Source organism: Podarcis raffonei, chromosome 2, assembly GCF_027172205.1.
Source record: "Podarcis raffonei isolate rPodRaf1 chromosome 2, rPodRaf1.pri, whole genome shotgun sequence".
NCBI classification, from domain to species: Eukaryota; Metazoa; Chordata; class Lepidosauria; order Squamata; family Lacertidae; genus Podarcis; species Podarcis raffonei.
The window spans coordinates 56,486,471-56,507,306 of NC_070603.1; the positions used below are offsets into that span (position 1 = coordinate 56,486,471).

Below are 20,836 nucleotides of genomic sequence, written 5' to 3' on the forward strand. Positions count from 1 at the left end.
TCAATAATATTTTAAAGTAACTTACTTTCCCCTTTCATCCCCCGGTCTCAAAAGGACAACAGTTTCTATTTCTATTTCAATTTATTGCCTGATACTTTAAAATCAGGAGAAACCAGTCAGTAATATTGTATCTTAATTGTATCTTCAGGCGCAGAGTTAGCTGTTAAAAAAAGAAAGTACTTTCAGCAGCAGCACGTTTCCCAATACGGCATTTTTACTCTTTGCTGGAAGCCAGTCTCAGGGATTTGAGCGGTGGATTTTAGCTGCTCTTGCTCTCTCTTTTACAGGGAAATACTGTTCAAATCCTTTCCCCCCTCCTCCCCTGTATCCAAGGGGGGAAAGCACTTGTTTGATGTTCGGATTGGAATCCTTAAGAACGTCCTTTGAGGTTTCCGCTTACAAGTTCATTGCTTTACTTCATTTACAAGAATGGGAGGCAGACTTCCTGTTTATACCTCTCCGCGTTCGGTGCCAAATCTTTTATACAGTTCCTTTAATTCCAAAATTGACCTACTCACGGATCGTTGATTTTAGTGCCAAATTTTCAGGAAGAAGGCAGTACTCTCCGGCAACGGCTTCGCGGCTTCACTCCATGGAAGAAGCAGACGACTCACAGCACAGCGCCACTTCCCCGCTCCTCTCTGGAGCCCAGAACTGGACTCCTTTGCCGATTGGGGGGGGGCGCAAAAAGGTGCCTGCCGAGTCCCACGGTCACAGGCTTCACCTGCCTGTGATTTTTAAAGGGTCCCTGCTGCGCCGTAGCGGTAAAGACCCAGTTTCTGTGGAGCCAGTCCCCTCCGAGTTAGAGGGAATCAGCCATTTTCTGATGGCGCCACCCTGGATGGCGCCTTTCTTTGTGTGCCTCCTCTGAAAGAGGTTGCTTGAGTTCTCCAGGTGAGAGGGGACCACAGATTTCAACCACTGATTTCTGAAGCAGACCTGCAGATTAGGTTTGGACAAATCTGTCAATTTTGGCTTATCTCAGTTTCTCATTTTTCCTGTCTATAATTCAGTTTGCCACATTTCCATATCAGTTTGCAGGTGTGTGTTTTGTTTTGCTTTGTTTTATTAAAATCAGGATTTTAATGATCTTTGTACCCTAATATAAATATTTCAGTATGCGGTCTTGACTAAAATACATGTTTGCAATCAATTTTCTGTAACATTAGACATTTTTGTGTGTTATTTTATATATATATATATATATATATATGCACGTTTTTATAAACATCATCCCTCAGTATAAATATTTTTGAACATGTTTTTGATTAGAGAACTGCATTGCAAAATTCAAGAAATTTGAATTTCAAAGAATAACTATTTAAGCCTAAGCATTGTTTTGGGAGGTGTGAAATAAATCGATATGTTTGCACTGAACTGCAAAACAAAACAAATTTCTTCCTCATTGTTACTGAAGATATGGGCAGAATTAGATTTTCACATAAAATAGTTGTAGTGCTAGCATTAAATAGCTTTGCCTACGTTGTTGATCATTGTGCCATAAATGATTTCAATGCAGTTTGTTGATATGAATATACTTATGCCAATGTAGCATTAATCGTTGCAGGCATAACAGAATTATAGAGCTAGGAAGAATCTTGGGGTTCATCTAGTCCAAACCTGCTGAACACAGATCCTGCCTAGTGCAGGTGCACCTTCTTGCCACCAGGGGACGCTGTAGTAACTATAGGAACATTCAGTTTGGAATGCAAATACAAAGTGTTTCTAAGGATGCTGCAGCCTTAAGGGCTTTTCTAGATATTCCGATGCATTACAAATATCTGTAAATTACCCATTTATTAAAGAGGATCCAGAGAAATTCATCAAGGTAGTTCTGTTGCAAAGATAACATTTTCCCCAACCCTCTGTTTTGCTTCGGAGGACCTTTAAATTTTTCACTTTGTTCATACATACAGTGCTTGTGCTCACAAAGATCCACCAGTAGGTTAGCCTGAGTAAAGTCTGAAGGATGGATTGCTTTGCTGCAGGGTAACAGATATACAATGCTTTAAAATGGGGGAGATGCAGTAGCAAGGGGGATCACTTCTCTTCTTTTACTAATATGAATCCTAAAGATAAATAGAAGAAACAAGATTTTTTAAAATGGCAGGGCACTGTTCTGGTGGTGGAGTGAGAAATGGTAGTTCTATTGAATGTCGCCACTTTTTAAAAAATGCTCCCCCTTTTCTTTTTCAGGGTGGTATTAGATCTCTAAATATGTTTGAAAACAGAAATAAACCAAAAACATTTTAAAGACTGCAACATGGAGTGGGCATGAGAAGAGGGAGTTTTGTTACTCACAGATGCTACCCAGCTAAAGGTAAAAAGGTAAAGGACCCCTGGACAGTTAAGTCCAGTCAAAGGCGACTCTGGGGTTGTGGCGCTCATCTCGCTTTCAGGCCGAGGGAGCTGGCGTTTTTCCACAGACAGCTTTCCGAGTCATGTAGCAAGCATGACTAAACTGCTTCTGGCATAACAGAACACCGTGACAGAAACCAGAGCACACAAAAATGCCATTTCGTTCCTTGCCACAGCGGTACCTATTTATCTACATGCGCTGGCGTGCTTTTGAACTGCTAGGTTGGCAGGAGCTGGGACAGAGCGCAACAGGGTGAGCTCCCATTGCCAGGTTCCTTTACTTTCTTATTGGCCTCCCAGGCATGACTGTAACTAACAAATTATATGAGGCTCTTCTTGAGGGTGCACCAGTGAAATTTCTCTATTGGCAAACATACACACCAAACCAAAAAACTCCAGCTGTTTTCAGATTTTGAAAAAGTACAGCTGCTTTCAGAATTTGGATCATAGTGAAATTTGCATTCCACAAGGAGAGTTTGACTGTCAACGAAGTGATGTAGGGTAGAATACAGAGATCTAGCTTTGTAGTTAATAGATCCACCATATGCAAAAACAATAAATAAAAACTGTTCATGAATTGCAGCCTGCAGTGAGCTGCTACTTAAAATGGCCTTCTAATAACAGTGTAAGAAGAAGCTGGGAGAGTATGGGCACATGCAAATTGAACATTTGCCACCATGAAGAAAGTCTACACCCTTTGTGGATTAAACCAAAATATGAAGAGCATGAGCTTAGTTCACTTTTAATTGAAAGGCTCCTTAAAGGTGCAAATCCCCTAGTAATGACTGGTTAAGTCCAGTCAAAAGCGACTATGGGGCTGCAGCACTCATGTCACTTCAGGCCGAGGGAGCCGGCGTTTGTCCACAGACAGCTTTCTGGGTCATGTGGCCAGCATGACTAAACTGCTTCTGGCACAACAGAACACCATGACGGAAACCAGAGCGCATGGAAACACTGTTTACCTTCCCGCCGCAGTGGTACCTATTTATCTACTGGCACTGGTATGTTTTTGAACTGCGAGGTTGGTAGGAGCTGGGACAAAGCAACAGGAGCTCATCTCGTCGTGGGGATTTGAAGCACTGACCTTCTCATTGGCAGGCCCAAGAGGCTCAGTGGTTTAGACCACAGCGCCACCCGCGGTACCCAGGTACACCCACAAACACATCCCTGTTCTTGCATAATTACAAAGGACTTGCTCGTGGTGGTGATGAGGAACTGCATTCTCCTGGAGACAATACATTGACATTTAAGTACCTGCTGGGAATTATTATTACATTTTCAAAATTTCTCTATCACTTACCCCAAAATACCCTGGGCCATGTGCAGAGTGCTGCATGGAGTTTAACAATAGAAGTGCTCTTCAGGGATTGACATCTCGACCCACGTTCTAGGTAAGTACCAACTGTATGATTTCTGAATGGAAAAAGAAGGGAGCTGTTTTGAAAAGCCTGGAGAAAAGCTATTCTTCCCACCCTGCCCTCTGGTCTGCTAGTAAGACTTGATAGACAGCAGTCTACCAGTGATGAGTCTCTTCACTGGCAGAACCCCATCTTTGGAACTGCCTCCCCAAGGAGATGTGTATGGCCTCGTCACTGCTGGTTTTCAGGAGAATTTTGAGGATGCTTTTATCCCAGCTCACATTTCATTAATGTGCTATGCTTGAAAGCATTTGGCTGGTGGTGGTTTAAATTAATGGTTTTGAACAGTAATCTGTTGTTTTTATTGTGCTTCTGATGTTTTATGACTTTTAAAATTTCCTTTTATAGGCTGTCTTGTGAGGGCACTGTGCCCTGAAAGACAAGCCAGGAATTAATTTACATTTCCCTCCTCCCCGTTTTGCTTCAGCAGAAGAATACATAAAATAACCCCCTTTCCTTGTCAGTTGTAACTTGATAAAAATGTCACTCCTTTCCTAAGTTTCTTCCCTCGTTATTTCCAAGAAAGAGGCTTGTGTTCAGGGATGGCTTATTTACTGTTGTTGTTGTTTAGTCGTTTAGTCGTGTCCGACTCTTCGTGACCCTATGGACCAGAGCATGCCAGGCACTCCTGTCTTCCACTGCCTCCCACAGTTTGATCAAACTCATGTTCGTAGCTTCGAGAACACTATCCAACCATCTCGTCCTCTGTCGTCCCCTTCTCCTTGTGCCCTCAATCTTTCCCAACATCAGGGTCTTTTCCAGGGAGTCTTCTCTTCTCATGAGGTGGCCAAAGTATTGGAGCCTCAGCTTCAGGATCTGTCCTTCCAGCTAGGGATTCATCCAGCCCAGCCTTTCGCATGATGAATTCTGCATATAAGTTAAATAAGCAGGGGGACAATCTACAGCCTTGTCGTACTTCTTTCCCAATTTTGAACCAATCAGTTGTTTCATATCCAGTTCCAACTGTAGCTTCTTGTCCCACATAGAGATTTCTCAGGAGACAGATGAGGTGATCAGGCACTCCCATTTCTTTAAGAACTTGCCATAGTTTGCTGTGGTCAAAGGCTTTTGCATAGTCAATGAAGCAGAAGTAGATGTCTTTCTGGAACTCTCTAGCTTTCTCCATAATCCAGCGCATGTTTGCAATTTGGTCTCTGGTTTCTCTGCCCCTTCGAAATCCAGCTTGCACTTCTGGGAGTTCTTGGTCCACATACTGCTTAAGCCTGCCTTGTAGAATTTTAAGCATAACCTTGCTAGCATGTGAAATGAGCACAGTTGTGCTGTAGTTAAAGCATTCTTTGGCATTGCCCTTCTTTGGGATTGGGATATAGACTGATCTTCTCCAATCCTCTGGCCACTGCTGAGTTTTCCAAACTTGCTGGCATATTGAGTGTAGCACCTTAACAGCATCATTTTTTAAAATTTTAAATAGTTCGGCTGGAATATCATCACTTCCACTGGCCTTGTTATTAGCAGTGCTTTCTAAGGCCCATTTGACTTCACTCTCCAGGATGTCTGGCTCAGGGTCAGCAACCACACTACCTGGGGTGTACGAGACATCCATATCTTTCTGGTATAATTCCTCTGTGTATTCTTGCCACCTCTTCTTGATGTCTTCTGCTTCTGTTAGGTCCTTACCACTTTTGTCCCTTATTATGGTAATCTTTGTACGAAAAGTTCCTTTCATATCTCCAGTTTTCTTGAACAGAATTCTGGTTTTTCCCATTCTATTGTTTTCCTCTATTTCTTTGCATTGCAAAGGCCCTCTTGTCTCTCCTTGCTATTCTTTGGAAATCTGCATTCAGTTTCCTGTATCTTACACTATCTCCCTTGCATTTTGCTTGCCTTCTCTCCCCCGCTATTTGTAAGGCCTCGTTGGACAGCCACTTTGCTTTCTTGCATTTCCTTTTCACTGGGATGGTTTTCGTTGCTGCCTCATGTATGTTGCGAGCCTCCATCCATAGTTCTTCAGGCACTCTGTCCACCAAATCTAAATCCTTAAACCTGTTCCTCACTTCCATTGTGTATTCATAAGGGATTTGATTTAGATTGTCTCTTACTGGCCCAGTTGTTTTTCCTACTTTCTTAAATTTAAGCTCAGGATTACATTTGGCAAATTGAATGCCCCTGCAACCCCCCAAAAGGTGGCAGAACAACTTCTATCTATGGATTTTTTTCGCAGCTGATTTAATTAGGAAACCTGGAAAAGGGTATTGCTTCTGTATTTGAAAATTAGCGTGTAATAAAGCAACAGCTGTCAGCCCAATTTCTCTCTTTTTAAAAAATATTTTTTATTAACAGGCCAATCACATCACATTATTCAAATCACATTGGTTCCGAATTATACAGCCAAATTTTAAATTTTTGAGGGTACCCATATATCAAGCTCCGCACGAGTCCAAAATTCCGGATAAGTCCAGACATCACTTATTTTACTGCATTAATTAATCAGTTCTATCCCGTTCAATCCGGATAGTCCTTTATTACTTTCTTTCTTTCTCATCTTGTTGTAGTCATATATTCCTTTCTTTGCGATCTCTGATGATTCTCACAAGCAGACTGAAAGCTGGCGTCTCTGTGTGGGTTTTGTACTCTTCAAAAGCTATATCACAGGACAGCCTCTGTTTAACGCTTCCATAAACAAGGTTAATCTTCGGTCTGTCCTTTATTTTTCCAGGCTAGCCAAATAAATCAAATAGGCCAGAGGGCTCTGTCAGGTCAAACTTTCAATTCCGACACTCCTCCTCTTTCCAACATTCCTGATTCTCCTCCCCCGTCCTTCTTTCTCTGGCAAGCCTGTCTTGGCGAGACGCCATTTTTTAACTGTGTCATAAATTTTTTTCCACTTTCTCACTGTTCAAATCTTCTCTCCTGTTGTAATCCATCCCCACACAGTTCTTAAAATCCTGCTTATGATTCTTAAAAAACGCGACGATCTTGTTTCTTTCTGGGGTGGAGGGTTATTTTGTCACATCATATAAAAGAAAAAAAAGGGTTTTTCCTCCACCCCCCCTTCATTCCAAACATACAGTCTCTTAGTGGTGACACATCAAAAGTTTTACTTATCCATCCGTCGCTCCCGGTCACAGAGATCCATTACTCAGCAGCCTTATCGTCGAGCTTTACTTGATATATGTGCTTCAGCTTCATTTCCAATCATATGTTTCCAATTATAATTCCGAGCTGAAGCAACCAGCACGCGCTAATTGGAATCGGGGTCAGGAAGAGCTGACTTCACCGAGGGCTCGTGCCAAGTGTTCGGCACCCCCATCTCTCGGATCAGGGGGTGCATTATGAACACCGCTGGCAAGACAGGGTCCCCCCACCTCCTGGGGGGAAGCGAAGGCTGCCTACTTCCCATAGCAGCCCCTGAATTACCTCGTATGGGTCAGAGAGATGTTATTGTCAGCCATCTTCCAACGCGCCACCTGGTGGCTACCCCGTCAGCCCAATTTCTCACACCAAAACATTTTTCTCCCCAGTTCTGCTTTCCGGAAGGTTGATAGTTGCTACCCTAACATGGCTGTTCTGACTTCAGTATAGGGATGTGTGAATCTGTCCATTTCGGTTTCTCACTATTCAAATCTTAAAGTCAGTCCTCCCCATTTCCACATGGTTTCATTGGGAATTTGGGTTCTTTTTTTTTAAATCCTCCTGAAAATCCTCCAGCATCTTACTGCAAACCAAATTTTCCTAATACACACAGGTATGTGAACACTCACTATATGAAACTATGGAAAACCTGGAGACAAACTTTGTCTTTGCGATTACTGGATTGCTTAGTGACTGTGCTGTGTTATGTAGTCAAAGCTGTCAAGGGATAAACAGCTTTATTGATTATAGTAACAGACTCTGGTCATTTTTTTCTAAGGCAAAGTGACTGGTGCGACTCAAAGGGGGTGTCAGTCTTGTGGAGCAGATGGAGATGGGGAGAGGGAGAGACTGGGCTGATCCATTCTTCCTCTTGTCCCACGGTTTTTGCCAAGGGAAAACTGCTCTTCAGTGCTCAGTTGAAGCAAACACACCAGGTTTTCTACAGATTTCCATTTGTTCCAATGTAGAGCTAAAGAGTGGGCTTTCCTTGGGAAAGAGCAGAGCAAGGGGGAAACCTCTCAGCCTCATGCTTTCTAGGCAAGCGGAAGTGTGAACAAGCCGTGTCAGGCAGATCTAGACTGCAGGGAAGCAGTGTGTCCCTGACCTTTCCATAGCGAGATAGCACAGGACTGATGCTACGCACACCCAGGAAGGGATGTCTATGGCTCTAAACCAATCACAGCCTAAGGGATCCCTAAAGCAACGAGGTGAGATGAGGAAGTTCTGCACTTCTTTTGTCCTTTTGCACTGGCCAAATATTTATCTGTAGCATATATTTTATCTATTAGAATATTAAAATGTTATTTTTATGTTTTGGTAACCCAGAATTGAGCGTTTTCCTTTAGCTCTACCTTTTTGAATTTGTTTAGGAGAGTGGAACTTGTTATGTACTGAAGTTCTCACCCTGGGCCAGCAGGGGGATACTGTAGATAGTTATGCAAATGAAGGATCGAAAGTGATGTTCAGTGATTGGATAGTTTGTATGCAAATGAAGGATCGAAAGTGACGTTCAGTGATTGGATAGTTTTAGAAAGTTGTTACAGTAACAAGGTACTGGATCTCTATATAAGCAGGCTGACTGAGGCCTTCAGTTCAGTTCTGTTCCAGCTTACAAATAAAGAGCTGCTTTGGAGAAATCGCTGTGTCGTCTGCTATGTCGACCCACAACTTAACAGAACTTGCTGCCCCCCACCCCCCACATTTTCTTTCTCTTCATAAGTAAGCCTCTGAAATACTAGTTCACAGGGTCGTCTTATGAAAATTCAAACTGCTGCAAACGTTATCTGTTGAGCGCTTTCCTTCCCATTAGTTACTGCATTCCTTAACATTCCACAGACCTCATGAGATCTGCTTTCTTTTGCTAATGAAAGGGAATGGCACTGTTGCAAAAGTAGCTTTTCATTTCCCCCCTCCTAACTGCAAGGCTTTATGGGTAATCTGCGCAAGGCAGTAATTTACTTTCTTGTTAGGGCACTTAAGAAGGGTCATAAGTGTGCCCTATGCAAGAACCAAAAGACACTGTTGCAACAGGTAAGAAAGTGGGGGCAGGCAAAGTTAGCAGTGATAATGCCACCTGTTGCATCCTTTCCTTTGAGTCAAATTCTGAGCCACTTAAGCCAGGGATTTGCTGAGCTCTCCCTAGACAAGAAACAGTCCATTCATATGCCAGGCTGTCAGCAGAGCCTGCTTGCCGTAATACTCATTGAGTGGTGAAGGTTTGATTCTTATCACTAAACATTCCTTCCTGCAACTTCAAGTCATATGCAGCTCAGTGGAGAAGTTGAGTGGGGACAGGCAGATTGTGATTCTGCCTGCAAAGATGCCCATTACTACAAGGAAAATTGGGGCATGCCCTACGTGAGGATTTGGTTTAGAAGATGATCTGTAGTTTCAAAACCTTTAGACAAAAGTTCTCAAGCTGTATTCTTTGAATCATGCAGCATTATACTGACATTAGAGGTTGTTCTAGGAGGGTGGCATGTATTAGTTAAATCCTCAAACCACAATGGAAAGATAATAAAATCCAAAGATTAAAATATATAAACACAGGCCATGGTTATAATCAAATCCAGAGATTAAAACATATAACCCAATCCACTTGCCGGTGTCCTTGCAGATGTTTATGTTAAGAGAGGGTGTGCATCCACTGGCAAATGCAACAACACTTTTTGGCCCTATGGGCGAAGTGTTTAGGATGTTATAGTAACCTCACTGCGTCAGTGTTTCTCAAAATGTATGAAGCTGTACACCTTAGCTTACTCTGTATTCTCACATCAACCTAGAAAACTCACTGGGTGCACTCACCAGCATCAGCCCCTTATTTGATTTGTTTAGTGCACTACACTATTATTATTATTATTTTTTTAATGTGGATTTTTATTCTCTGTGTTTGGCATTATCCTTAACACAGTTGCTACGAGTAACCTAAGGCTGCAAGGCTCTTTTAAATCAGGGGGGGGGGCAGATCTGGCCCAATCGCCTTCTAAATCCGGCCCGTGGATGGTTCGGGAATCAGCGTGTTTTTACATGAATAGAATGTGTCATTTTATTTTAAAAACATCTCTGGGTTATTTGTGGGACCTGCCTGGTGTTTTTATATGAGTAGAATGTGTGCTTTTATTTAAAATGCATCTCTGGGTTATTTGTGGGGCATAGGAATTCATTCATTCCCCCCAAAAAAAATATAGTCCGGCCCCCACAAGGTCTGAGGGACAGTGGACTGGCCACCTGCTGAAAAAGTTTGCTGACCCTTGATCAGGTTTGTGGAGCTGCTTGCTTGTGAAGCTCTGCCAGACTTCCTCTTTTTTAAACTGGAGGCAGATACGGTACTCCATTTATTCCAGTCAGCTTTAAAAGTATGAACTGTGTTTTACAGTGCAATATTATACCTGTCAGTTTAAGAACTATGTCCCATGGAGTTCATTGAGACATGCTTCCAGATAAGGTTTAGGATTAGAACCTCACTCTGTTAATGCTTTTGTTGTTGTTGTCTGTTTTAAGGCTTTAATGTTTTATATAGTGCTGCTTATTTTTATTGTGTTTTAAAATTTTGTTCTGTTCCAAGGTATCTGACATATTTTTGATGTACCGTATTTTTCGCCCTATAGGACGCACTTTTTCCCCTCCAAAAATGAAGGGGAAATGTGTGTGCGTCCTATGGGGCGAATGCAGGCTTTCGCTGAAGCCTGCAGAGCGAGAGGGGTCGGTGCGCACTGACCCCTTTCGCTCTCCAGGCTTCGTGGACCTCTCCACAAGCAGCGGGAGCGCTCCCGCTGCTTGCGGAGAGTTGCCTGCATGCCGAAGCCTGCGCGCGCTGAGATCAAAGCGTCCAGGCTTCGCGGACCTCTCAGCAAGCAGCGGGAGCCAGCGCTGGGCTCCCACGGCTTGCAGAGAGCTGCCTGTTTGGGGGCTGGGGTCGGGGGAAGCTCGGGCCTCCCCCGCCCCAGCCCTGCGCCTGGGGAAAAAAAATAATTTTCCCCCTTTATTTTCCCCCAAAAACTAGGTGCGCCTTATGGGACGGTGCGTCCTATAGGGCGAAAAATATGGTAATTTGTGCTATTGTAGAAAAACGTGTTGGTTGTGTTTTGGCAGAAAAGCAATATGACAATATTAAATTAGATACAATTTCCTTAATGATAAAATTGACCTAATGGACAGGTAGGGTGTTCAGTGTGTCCTTAGGACAACGTGCTTTTCAATTGCGCACTACAGTGATGTTGTGTTTTAGGATACCTCTAAATGTGCAGTAGTATAGTAATGGACATGACTCTTACCTCTGTACAAGAGGCTATAGAGCACCCCTACAAAAGTCAGAAGTCTATGCATGTACACAGTTCTTCATTCCCCATCCAAGCAAGCAAGTGGATAATCATACTCCAAGGATGTATTTTGGTCACATAAAAGCCCATGGAGCAGAACCAGTGAGGGATACAGCCTGGGGAGGAGGGTGCAGTCAGGGGAGAGTTGTGAGGGCCAGACAGAGGCCTGGAAGGCTGCAACTGGCACTGGGCTTGAGGGTCTCCAGCCTGATTTAGTATGTGGTGACGTGGGATATATTTAGCTCCACCCTCTTGTTAAACACACCTGATTAAAAAGTTAGCGTTTAGACATCTTGCTTAGTCAGAACTACTCCCCCCCCCAACTTCACATACTTTCTTATCAGTAGAAGTATTTACTACATTGTCAGCCTCTCTACAGGAGGAAATACATTTTTCCCAAGCACCTTTTATACCAAGTCAAAGACTTGTTCTGCAACTTGGTTAAATATTATCCGATTCTTGTAATACATCAGTTCTCAAGTACAAATGTGAGATTCACATGAAAGCTCTTTCTCAGGGTGCCTTAGGCTCAGTCCTATACCCATTTACCCAAGTATAAGTCCCATTGAACTCACTGGGGCTTGCTTCTGAGTAGACATGCCTAAGATTGCGCTGTAAGTATTTAGTGTGTAATTGTCATGCTTTCCACTTTTATGGGGCATCCATACGATGGCATCATCAAATTGTTGTGGTCCTGTGTTTTCCTACGCTGCTTCCATCCTTTCTCAGACTGCCTTCCAAAAAGACTTGCCAAATCTGACTCCCCCACAAAATGGAACAGTCACTCTCTCTGCTGCTTTAGACTCCTCCTCCACCCTTCTAAGAGGCATGTTTCTGACATGTGCAGTGATATATCAGGCAGGGTGAACCTATTGCCATTTCTGTGCACCTTCACAGGCTGGGTGCCATTTTATTATCATGCTTATTTTTAAATTCAGTCTTTTAATTAGAGCTATAATGTCTCCAGCTATATTTTTAAAGGAAAAATTTGTGCAATAATGCTGAAATGAAATATCATTAGCATGTTCAAGTGGGGATGGGGATGACTATAATAACCTCCACTACCTTTTTGGCTGCTGCCATTTTAGCAATATATGAATTCACACCCCACCCCATGTATGAAATTTGCCCTAAAATGCCCTCTAATAATTTTTGACATCCTGAAAGTAATCACAAAATTGTAATTTAAATAAGCACATTCATGCAAATTAAAGAATAGAATTTAAAAATTGGTGTGCAGTGGAGGGAGTTTGTTCAGGGGAATGTACACCCCCCTCCCAAAAAAGTGCTATGCCCCATTCTGAAGTGTGGAAAGTCAGTTGCAATTCCACTTGTATCTTACAGCAGAGAAGCAGTGATTGGTACAGCTCCTAGCTGTATCCATCCAGATACATATCCAACCAGCTTTATTCATACCTTATGGAGCAAAATCCAAATGAGACCCATGGGTTTTAAGAGTTTGTTATCCATAGCTTAATGTGAATATACCTGTGTTTTGAGTAAGCTGGGAGGTTTTTCTGCTAAAGACACATAGGTAAATCTGGTTCTTATTCTGTCTCTAGAATATTACAATTTTTGTTTGTGAGAACGATCTCACAAGCTACACCCATGAGAAGAATACAAAGCAAATTGTTTATAAGACAGGCTAATGATCCATCTGGTTCATTATTGCCTACCTGGGCTGGTAGCACCTCTCCAAAATCTCAGGAAGACCTTCTTCCAAGCTCTGTTGCATGAAAACTTTTAGCTGGATCTGCTGAGGTTGAACTTGAGGTCTCACACCTGCAATGCAATTGCTACTGCACAGCTGCAGCCCCTCCCAGTAGTTATACCTTAGAGTTTCACTTTTTATTTCTTAATTCTGGACCACTGAATTCAAATACAAACCTGTCGGACACCTGCGTAGATAGGAGTATGAATTCTTCATACACCATGATTTTCCTCGTGCATATAATTTGCAGGGGTACTTTTGTGAACAAACACCATAATTAGGAAAGCATCCATTAGCTGGCCATCCTCTTTAGAAAGGCCCAACTTGTGCCTCTGCACTCCAAATATATTCCTTACAAAGAGCTGGAAACATTGCTATCAAAATGTTGCTAATGTCTGGCAAGTAGAGGAAGAGAAAAGAATAAACAAGGAAGTAATAAAAGACTCTTTTTCCTCAGAAACAAATAAGTCATGTGAGGTCTATACTATAAGCAGAGAGCATTATGAATGTGCGGCTGCCCTGTGTGCTGTTTCAATACCTTAAAAGATTCTAGTTACTAACTGAGCCTTGAGCTGGACTGTAATCAGTGGCGTAAATCCCCCAGTTTATCCTTTTGTCCAGTGCTGGCGGGTGCTTTCCCTTTTCTCTTTTGCATGAGGAGATCTGGGTCAGGCTGAAACGCTTTTACTCTGAAGCCAGAGTTTCAGGTTCATTATTCTAGCCCCACCTACTTCCCCATGATTGGACAGGGAATCCTTCCAATTACCTTTATGATCTAAAAGTAGCTAGGGGAACCAAAGAAAACTCAAAAGAAGCGGAGTCCTCTCTCACTGTGCTTTCGGAAATTGCACTCCTGTGTGGGAAGAGAGTTAAAGGAATAACAGCAACATTTTGCTACTTGCCAGCACTCCAAGGGAAACAATGCTGTCTGTCAAAACCTCGATCTCTTTCAGCCAACAGCTTGGGAAGTACAGTTAAAACAGAGACAGCACCAAATGATGGCATGCAGGTAATTATGACTGGTTTTTGTCAAGGGTTTGCTTGACAGCCTATCTTTAGAAATGACAAATTCGGTCGGGGAGAGAGAAGACATATGTTATAGACATTATATTGATTGGTTCTGATTCCTGGTTATGCGTGTACACATCTGGAGACAATAAATCATTAAGGAAGGTGAATGGGATTTATAGAGAAGGTGGATTTGAAACTGCCAGTGGGAGATTGAGAAAGGCATTCTGTTTTCTTCTTACACAGTTTAGACTTCAGTGATGTGGTACTTCAGGACGCAAAATGTGTAACTGACCATTTTAACCCAGTTTGTTGCATTTTTTTTAATGTGAAAAAATGTTAGCAGTGCAAGGAAGTTGTGTTCTTGTTTGAAACCTCAGGAAAATGGAGGTGAAAACCATAAAGAATGCATTGAAATTCTGTGGGGCTTTTTTTATTTGTATTGGAGCTATAGCTGACTTGCTTTTATAGAATTGGAAAAATAAAAAATAAATAACTTGCAACGTTGTCTGTGCTAGCCTTATATAGTAAGATTATATCTTGTCTAGAGTAAGAGTCCTTTATTAATTTAGAATGAGCTAGGCTAAAATTCGGAACCACTTTGGCCCTATACCTGGATTAATTCATTCCAGAGATGTTTTACTGACTGCGGTAGGATCACTTAAGAGTCAATACAGGGCTGCGGCCATCAGATTTGCCACATTTCCCTCAATATGCACCAGTTGGAAGCTAAATGGAAGCTTTATTATTCATTCGCAAAGCATTTGTAACAATTGCAAGGGCAGCAGTTACCTTTTCCATTACAGCTGTGTGATGCAGGGATCCATTAATGGGATTCTCTCCTGCTGCTGCCAAGGAAATAAGCAGAGCTGTGTAGAAACAGCTACTCTGTCTCGACTAAAAACTTCAGGGAATAAAGGCTGGCAATTTGAGATTGTGTAAACTTTTGCACAATTTTGAAACGAAAGAAATATCCACATCGGCTGAGAGCCTACATATAGGAGCAGGGCTGGCCCAAGACATTTTGGCACCTGAGGTGGGCTCCAAAATGGCACCCCCCCCTCCTCGCCAGGGAAGAAGGAGTGAGGGGAGATCTACATCAGGAACAAGGGGGAGGGAGGAGAAAGATTGGCATTGGGATCTGCTGCCCCTGTGAATCCTGCCTCCAGAGGCTATTACCTTGCCTCTTGAATCAGCTGGCACTGAATAAAGATCTACATTGGGATCTGCTGCCCCAGTAGACCCTGCTGCCTGAGGCAGTTGCCTTACCTTGCCTCATGGGTGGGCCAGCCCTATACAGGAGTCTCATAGCTGCTTTGAGAAAAGCAGGTTTTAGCAGAATAACAGTGCCTTCTACCAGCTTTGGCTAGTAGCCCAAGTGCAACCCTATCTAGATGAGGATAACATGCCTTCAGTGATCTATGCCCTGGTAACCTCACCACTGGATTACTGCAACGTTTTAGTGGACCTGCAACTGCAGCTGGTGCAGAATTCAGCAGCCAGATTATTGAAAGGAACCACACAGTCCAAATGCATAAATCCAGTACTGCGCTGGCTGCTAATTTGTTTCTGGGCCTAATTCAAGGGGCTGGTGTCAACCTATGAAGCCTTATGTGGCTCAGGTTCTTCGTGCCTTGTGGAAAACTTTTCTGCATATGAGCCTGCCTGGATCCTGTGGTCAGCATTGCAGGTGATTCTCTGTATGCTTCCAGCCAGGGAGGGTTCAGAGGGCAGTGAGAAGATTGTGGGTCTTGTTAGGAGTGGCCCCCTGTCTTTGGAATGTTCTCCCCAGGTATTCCTGGTGCCAACACTGACAAATTTTCAGTGTCAAGCAAATCTATTTCTTGCTCCCTAGGTAGGTATTTGTTAATTTTTGTTTGCAACAGCTAGTGGTATTCCCTTCTTTGGGGGCTTTTTCTGGGAGTTAGAGCTGAGTTGTGTGTGGAAGGATTGTTTTTCTGGTTTGATTAGCTTGTGTTGCATGTTGGTTTTAAATACATTGTATTGTATATTTTACTAATATTTGTGCATTTCTTTGAGACGTTTGTGTAAAATGGCTAAACTCAGTAATGAAAATGAGAGATTTGCTGTTCAGTCCTTTGCATATTTACGGTACTCAGAAGTAAATTCCATTATGTCCAATAGGCCTTATCCCCTGGTTGGCATACATAGGCCATCTGACTTAATCTGTGACTGTGTTGTGTGAGCATTGCCAGGAAACTTTAAACAGATATGCAATAATCACTTTTTCAAAAAAGAAGTTAAAAACATTTCAATCATATTCAAAAACCACCTATTTCACTTAATGTAGTTCTGCTTTCAAGTGGAAATACCATACAAAAATACCATACAAACCCATTTGAAAGATTTTTGGGGAATTAATGATTAAAATTAATCCTGTTTCACTAAACTGAAGATGCATAAACTCAAGGAGAAATTTTACTGGTATTAAAAAAATTATAGTCAATAAATTTATATCCTGCTTTTTAGATTTTCTTTTGACAAGGTGGCAAACAGTAATACATAAGTTAAACAATATATAACACTATATACAACACTGCAATAAAACACAGAATATAAAAACAAAATACTCATAAGAGGAATAATAGCAATCAACCAGTCAAAGTCTATAATTCTCAAGGTTTTACTGACTTTACTCTGGTTGGAAAAAGTTCTACAACCAAAATTGTTAAATTGCATCAGTTAAGATATTGGTCTCAGCTAGAAACTTTGTATAGGAGGTATGGGCTTCTAACAAGGATGCTATTTCAGTAATGATTGAGAGTCTGAGAAAGCTTTAGAGGCCCACTTTTGGATATATTAAATATTAAACTGCAAAAGCAGTGTATTTTTAAGTGCATTTGTTATGAAAGGTTAAAAATACCCACCACAGCTATAGCAGTAGCAATGCATCATCATCAAAGGTTAAACAGGTTGAAGCAAAGGCATTTCTGCCCTGGAATGCATACCGAAAATCAGCTCATTAACTGGTTGATGAAATTATTTTAATATGGGACATGGGATGGCATTAAACTACCCATTAATATAACAATTTCTGCTTGTGAAATAGAAATTTCCCCCACTCCTCTGGTGTGCCCTATGCCCCCACGATCTGCTTGAGGGGGTTGGGAGAACTCGTAGAACGGATTAATGGGTATGCAGAAGGAAGAGGGAGATGGGGACCAAATTGCGAACTGTCAAAAATGGAGAACAAAAGAAGGCACAGGGATGCATAAAGTGAACATATGCTAATTTATATGTAAAGATGCACATTTAGAAATAATTACTATGATTTTTATAGAAATAGATATCACCATTGTAGGGGAGACTGTAACCAAGGAGACTTGCATGCCTGCTAAGGATAGACAAATCTGTCGATTTCGGTTTCTACCAATTCCTTGTTTTTCCATCTTAAGTTTAATTCTACCCATTTCCACATCAGTCTGTTTTTTTTTTAAAGTCAGCATCAAATTCGTATGCGTTTTTGCATACAATTTTGCCGGATACACACATAATTGTAAGTCTAACATAGTGCATTTCTGTACATTATGTTTTACTAGTATGAGCATTTTTGTGTGCGCACACTTTCTCGTAATATATGCTTCATTGTACTGAGGGGGAGGGGTGTGAGTTGGAGAGCTCTTCATTGAAAAATTCAGAGAAGTGCAAATTTCCCAGGCTTTTAAAGTTCTGAGTTTCATCTGCATTCATCTGCTATTTTTAATTGCTGGTTTCTTTATAAGTTTTTTCTTCTGATTTTATCATTTTGTTTCTGATTTTGTATGTATTTTGTTGTGAGCTGCTCTGGGAACCATTTGACTGAAGGTCGGTATATAAGATTATATACAGTGTATAGAAGAAGTAATGGCCAAACTTTGAATTAAGTGAAAGGTCCATGATTGAATTGATCTGTGTTTTATTTTTATTGAAAAGCAACTGGCAGGGGAAGGCTGCCTCCAAATTTGATTGGAGCTGTGGGTTAGGGGATGGATGCTGTATAATTTCCCAACCTAAATGATGAAATAACCTAATTTAAGGAGGGTGTGTGTGATTTTAGACTACAGGGGGAAAAGGTTAAGCACCACAACTCCAATCAAATTTAAACCCCACCCCCACCCCATGCACAGCTGCTTTTAAGTAAAAAAACAACAACATTGGTACCTCCAACATAATGATCATGGAGCTTGTGTAAGAAGCATGGATCTCCTGTGTAATGTGTAGTTTGGTCTGTAGCTGGCCAGGAACATAGGATGCTTTTGAGGACTACTAACCCTGGTCTGAACCATGACAAGGATTATGGTCCTCTGCTCGCAAGTGGTCCCCTAGCCTTTAACATGCATGTTAGAGGGGTTGTGGGACACAACATATTCTCGCCATCTGTATCTGAAACAACAGCAAATGTGTTGCAGGTACTCGTGCTCTTTGTATGTGGCCTCATCCAGGGCAAATGCAATTATGCCAGTGACATTGTCATCTCCTGCTTTAAGAGTAGAAAGTTGAAGAATACTTCTTGTGCTAGAATTGGGAACCTAATGGCTGCTTTTAGAGGATCATATCTCTGTTTAATAAACCAGGATATGAATGAGCCTTTGTTTCTCCGTTAAGTTTGAGGTACTATTGTCAGGTAATTAAAATCCATGTAGTTCTTCTGAGGCCAGCAAAACAGACGTATTTTGATCGTATCTTCATCTGCATGTCAGGAAACAAACAAGAATGTGTCATTTTGCTTTGTGTCTCCTTTTCCCTTCACTAAAAACCCTACTTGATTTCAGATGACATTGGCAATGTGTGTGGCAAAGGAAAGCTGCATAGTTCTGATTTAAATTGTTCTGTTGTCAGCACTCCTTGCCCACCTTTCATCACCGTTTGTGCAGTGAGATCAGAGAGGGTCAACACAGACTTCTTGGTTTATGTGGGTAAGTGGCATGTCAGAAATTAAGTAACTGCAACTGTGGGTGGGTCTCATGTCTGCAGACATCCCTGAAAGATGCCCTTTGGCTTCAGAGGCCTCCAAAAGGCTTTTAAATAATAAACACTGTGGAATGTTAATGTACTCCTTGTATACATGAAAATGTAAATAAATGCTGTTCTGGTATTTTATAAATAACTCCCACATCTGGGGAAAAGCTGGATTGCCCAAAGGAGGGTAAACTGGAGTGACCACACAGGGTGAAACTATACTGCTGTCCACTTTAATAGCAAAACTTGCATTGACTTAAGGGATGAACAGGATTTTTACACGAGGGCTCAGCTTTATTACAGATAAATTGTCACTTGATACAAATGAGCATTGGTCCATTTTCTGCAATGTTTACCCCTTGGAACACAATCAACCACAAAGTTGCCTTTTACAAGTTCCACTGAAAAATGAATGGTGAATCCTTTGAATATCTGGGAGATTCATGCATACACTGGAACTTCTGCTGGACTGGGGTGTTTATGCTTAAAGGTTTGCTGAGTGAGCATCTCTTTCATTGGTTCATAAGATTCAATAAAATGTGGTCTTGGCTCCAACTATTCAGATCTAGTTTTTAGTAAGGTCCTCTTTTACTTTTGTCTAGAAATCCGTTCATCAATCCGTCAGCATGACCGTGCTTTATATTCCATTTTTTCCTGGCAAACAACAGCTAAAGCTACAATGATGCTTTCTTCCTCATTGACTGTGGCATTCAGAATAAATAGGAACACTGGCCAACAGCCCTACCACAAAAATTTATTGTCCTGTGTCCACTGTCTTTTCAAGTATGCCTTTTCCTTAAAAAAAACAATCATTTAGAAAAAGTGCCCATTTTTATTTTGTTAAAGAGGCCCATCCAAATCATGTTACCCTACTGCGGTAGCCATCAACTCCACGGTGGTATAAGAAAGCCTAAATGGATGAACTGAATGCCAAGTAAGAATTTCAAATACTCAGAGCTCAGTTTCCACCAGGAATGTTTGTTTTGTAGCACCAAAAAAGAGATCATTCCATCCTCCTGCCTCATATTTGCAGCAGGCACATGTTCTGCATTACTAGGGGATTTGTACCTTTAAGGAGCCTTCCAATTAAAAGTGAACTGAGCTCATGCTCTTCATATTTTGGTTTAATCCACAAAGGGTGTAGACTTTCTTCATGGTGGCAAATGTTCAATTTGCATGTGCCCATACTCTCCCAGCTTCTTCTTACACTATTATTAGAAGGCCATTTTAAGTAGCAGCTCACTGCAGGCTGCAATTCATGAACAGTTTTTATTTCTTGTTTTTGCATATGGTGGATCTATTAACTACAAAGCTAGACATCTGTATTCTACCCGGCATCACTTCGTTGCCGGTCAAACTCTCCTTGTGGAATGCAAATTTCACTATGATCCAAATTCTGAAAGCAGCTGTACTTTTTCAAAATCTGAAAACAGCTGGAGTTTTTTGGTTTGGTGTGTATGTTTGCCAATAGAGAAATTTCACTGGTGCACCCTCAAGAAGAGCCTCATATAATTTGTTACTTACAGTCATGCCTGGGATGCCAATGAGAAATTAAAGGAACCTGGCAATGGGAGCTCACCCTGCTGCGCTCTGTCCCAGCTCCTGCCAACCTAGCAGTTCAAAAGCACGCCAGCGCAAGTAGATAAATAGGTACCACTGTGGCGGGAAGAGAAACGGCATTTCCGTGCACTCTGGTTTCTGTCATGGTGTTCCATTGTCCCCGAAGCAGTTTAGTCATGCTGGCCACATGACTCGGAAAGCTGTCTGAGGACAAATGCTGTCTCCCTCGGCCTGAAAGCGAGATGAGCTCTGCAAACCCATAGTCGCCTTTGACTGGACTTAACTGTCCAGGGGTCCTTTACCTTACCTTTTTTATAGGAACCTGGCACTTAAGAACAGAAGAGGAGCTTTGTAGGTCTACTGAGGGACCATCTGCTAGGGACATTAATTGGGTGTACGTCCTGACAGGC

General features: G+C 41.9%; 1 protein-coding gene across 4 annotated transcripts in view; it reads left to right on the forward strand.

The window, feature by feature from the left end:
- Window positions 1-13,658: 13,658 nt before the first annotated feature.
- Window positions 13,659-20,836, forward strand: part of SHROOM1 (shroom family member 1) — a 53,481-nt gene continuing 46,303 nt past the window's right edge. Inside the window, exons 1-2 of one of the 4 annotated variants that reach the window (XM_053376737.1) lie at window positions 13,660-13,908; window positions 18,680-18,823. The gene's annotated coding sequence lies outside the window, so the exon portion shown is untranslated. Of the gene's footprint in view, window positions 13,909-18,679; window positions 18,824-20,836 lie in introns of all 4 variants that reach the window. The other 3 variants (XM_053376738.1, XM_053376739.1, XM_053376736.1) reach the window with 3 other exon arrangements.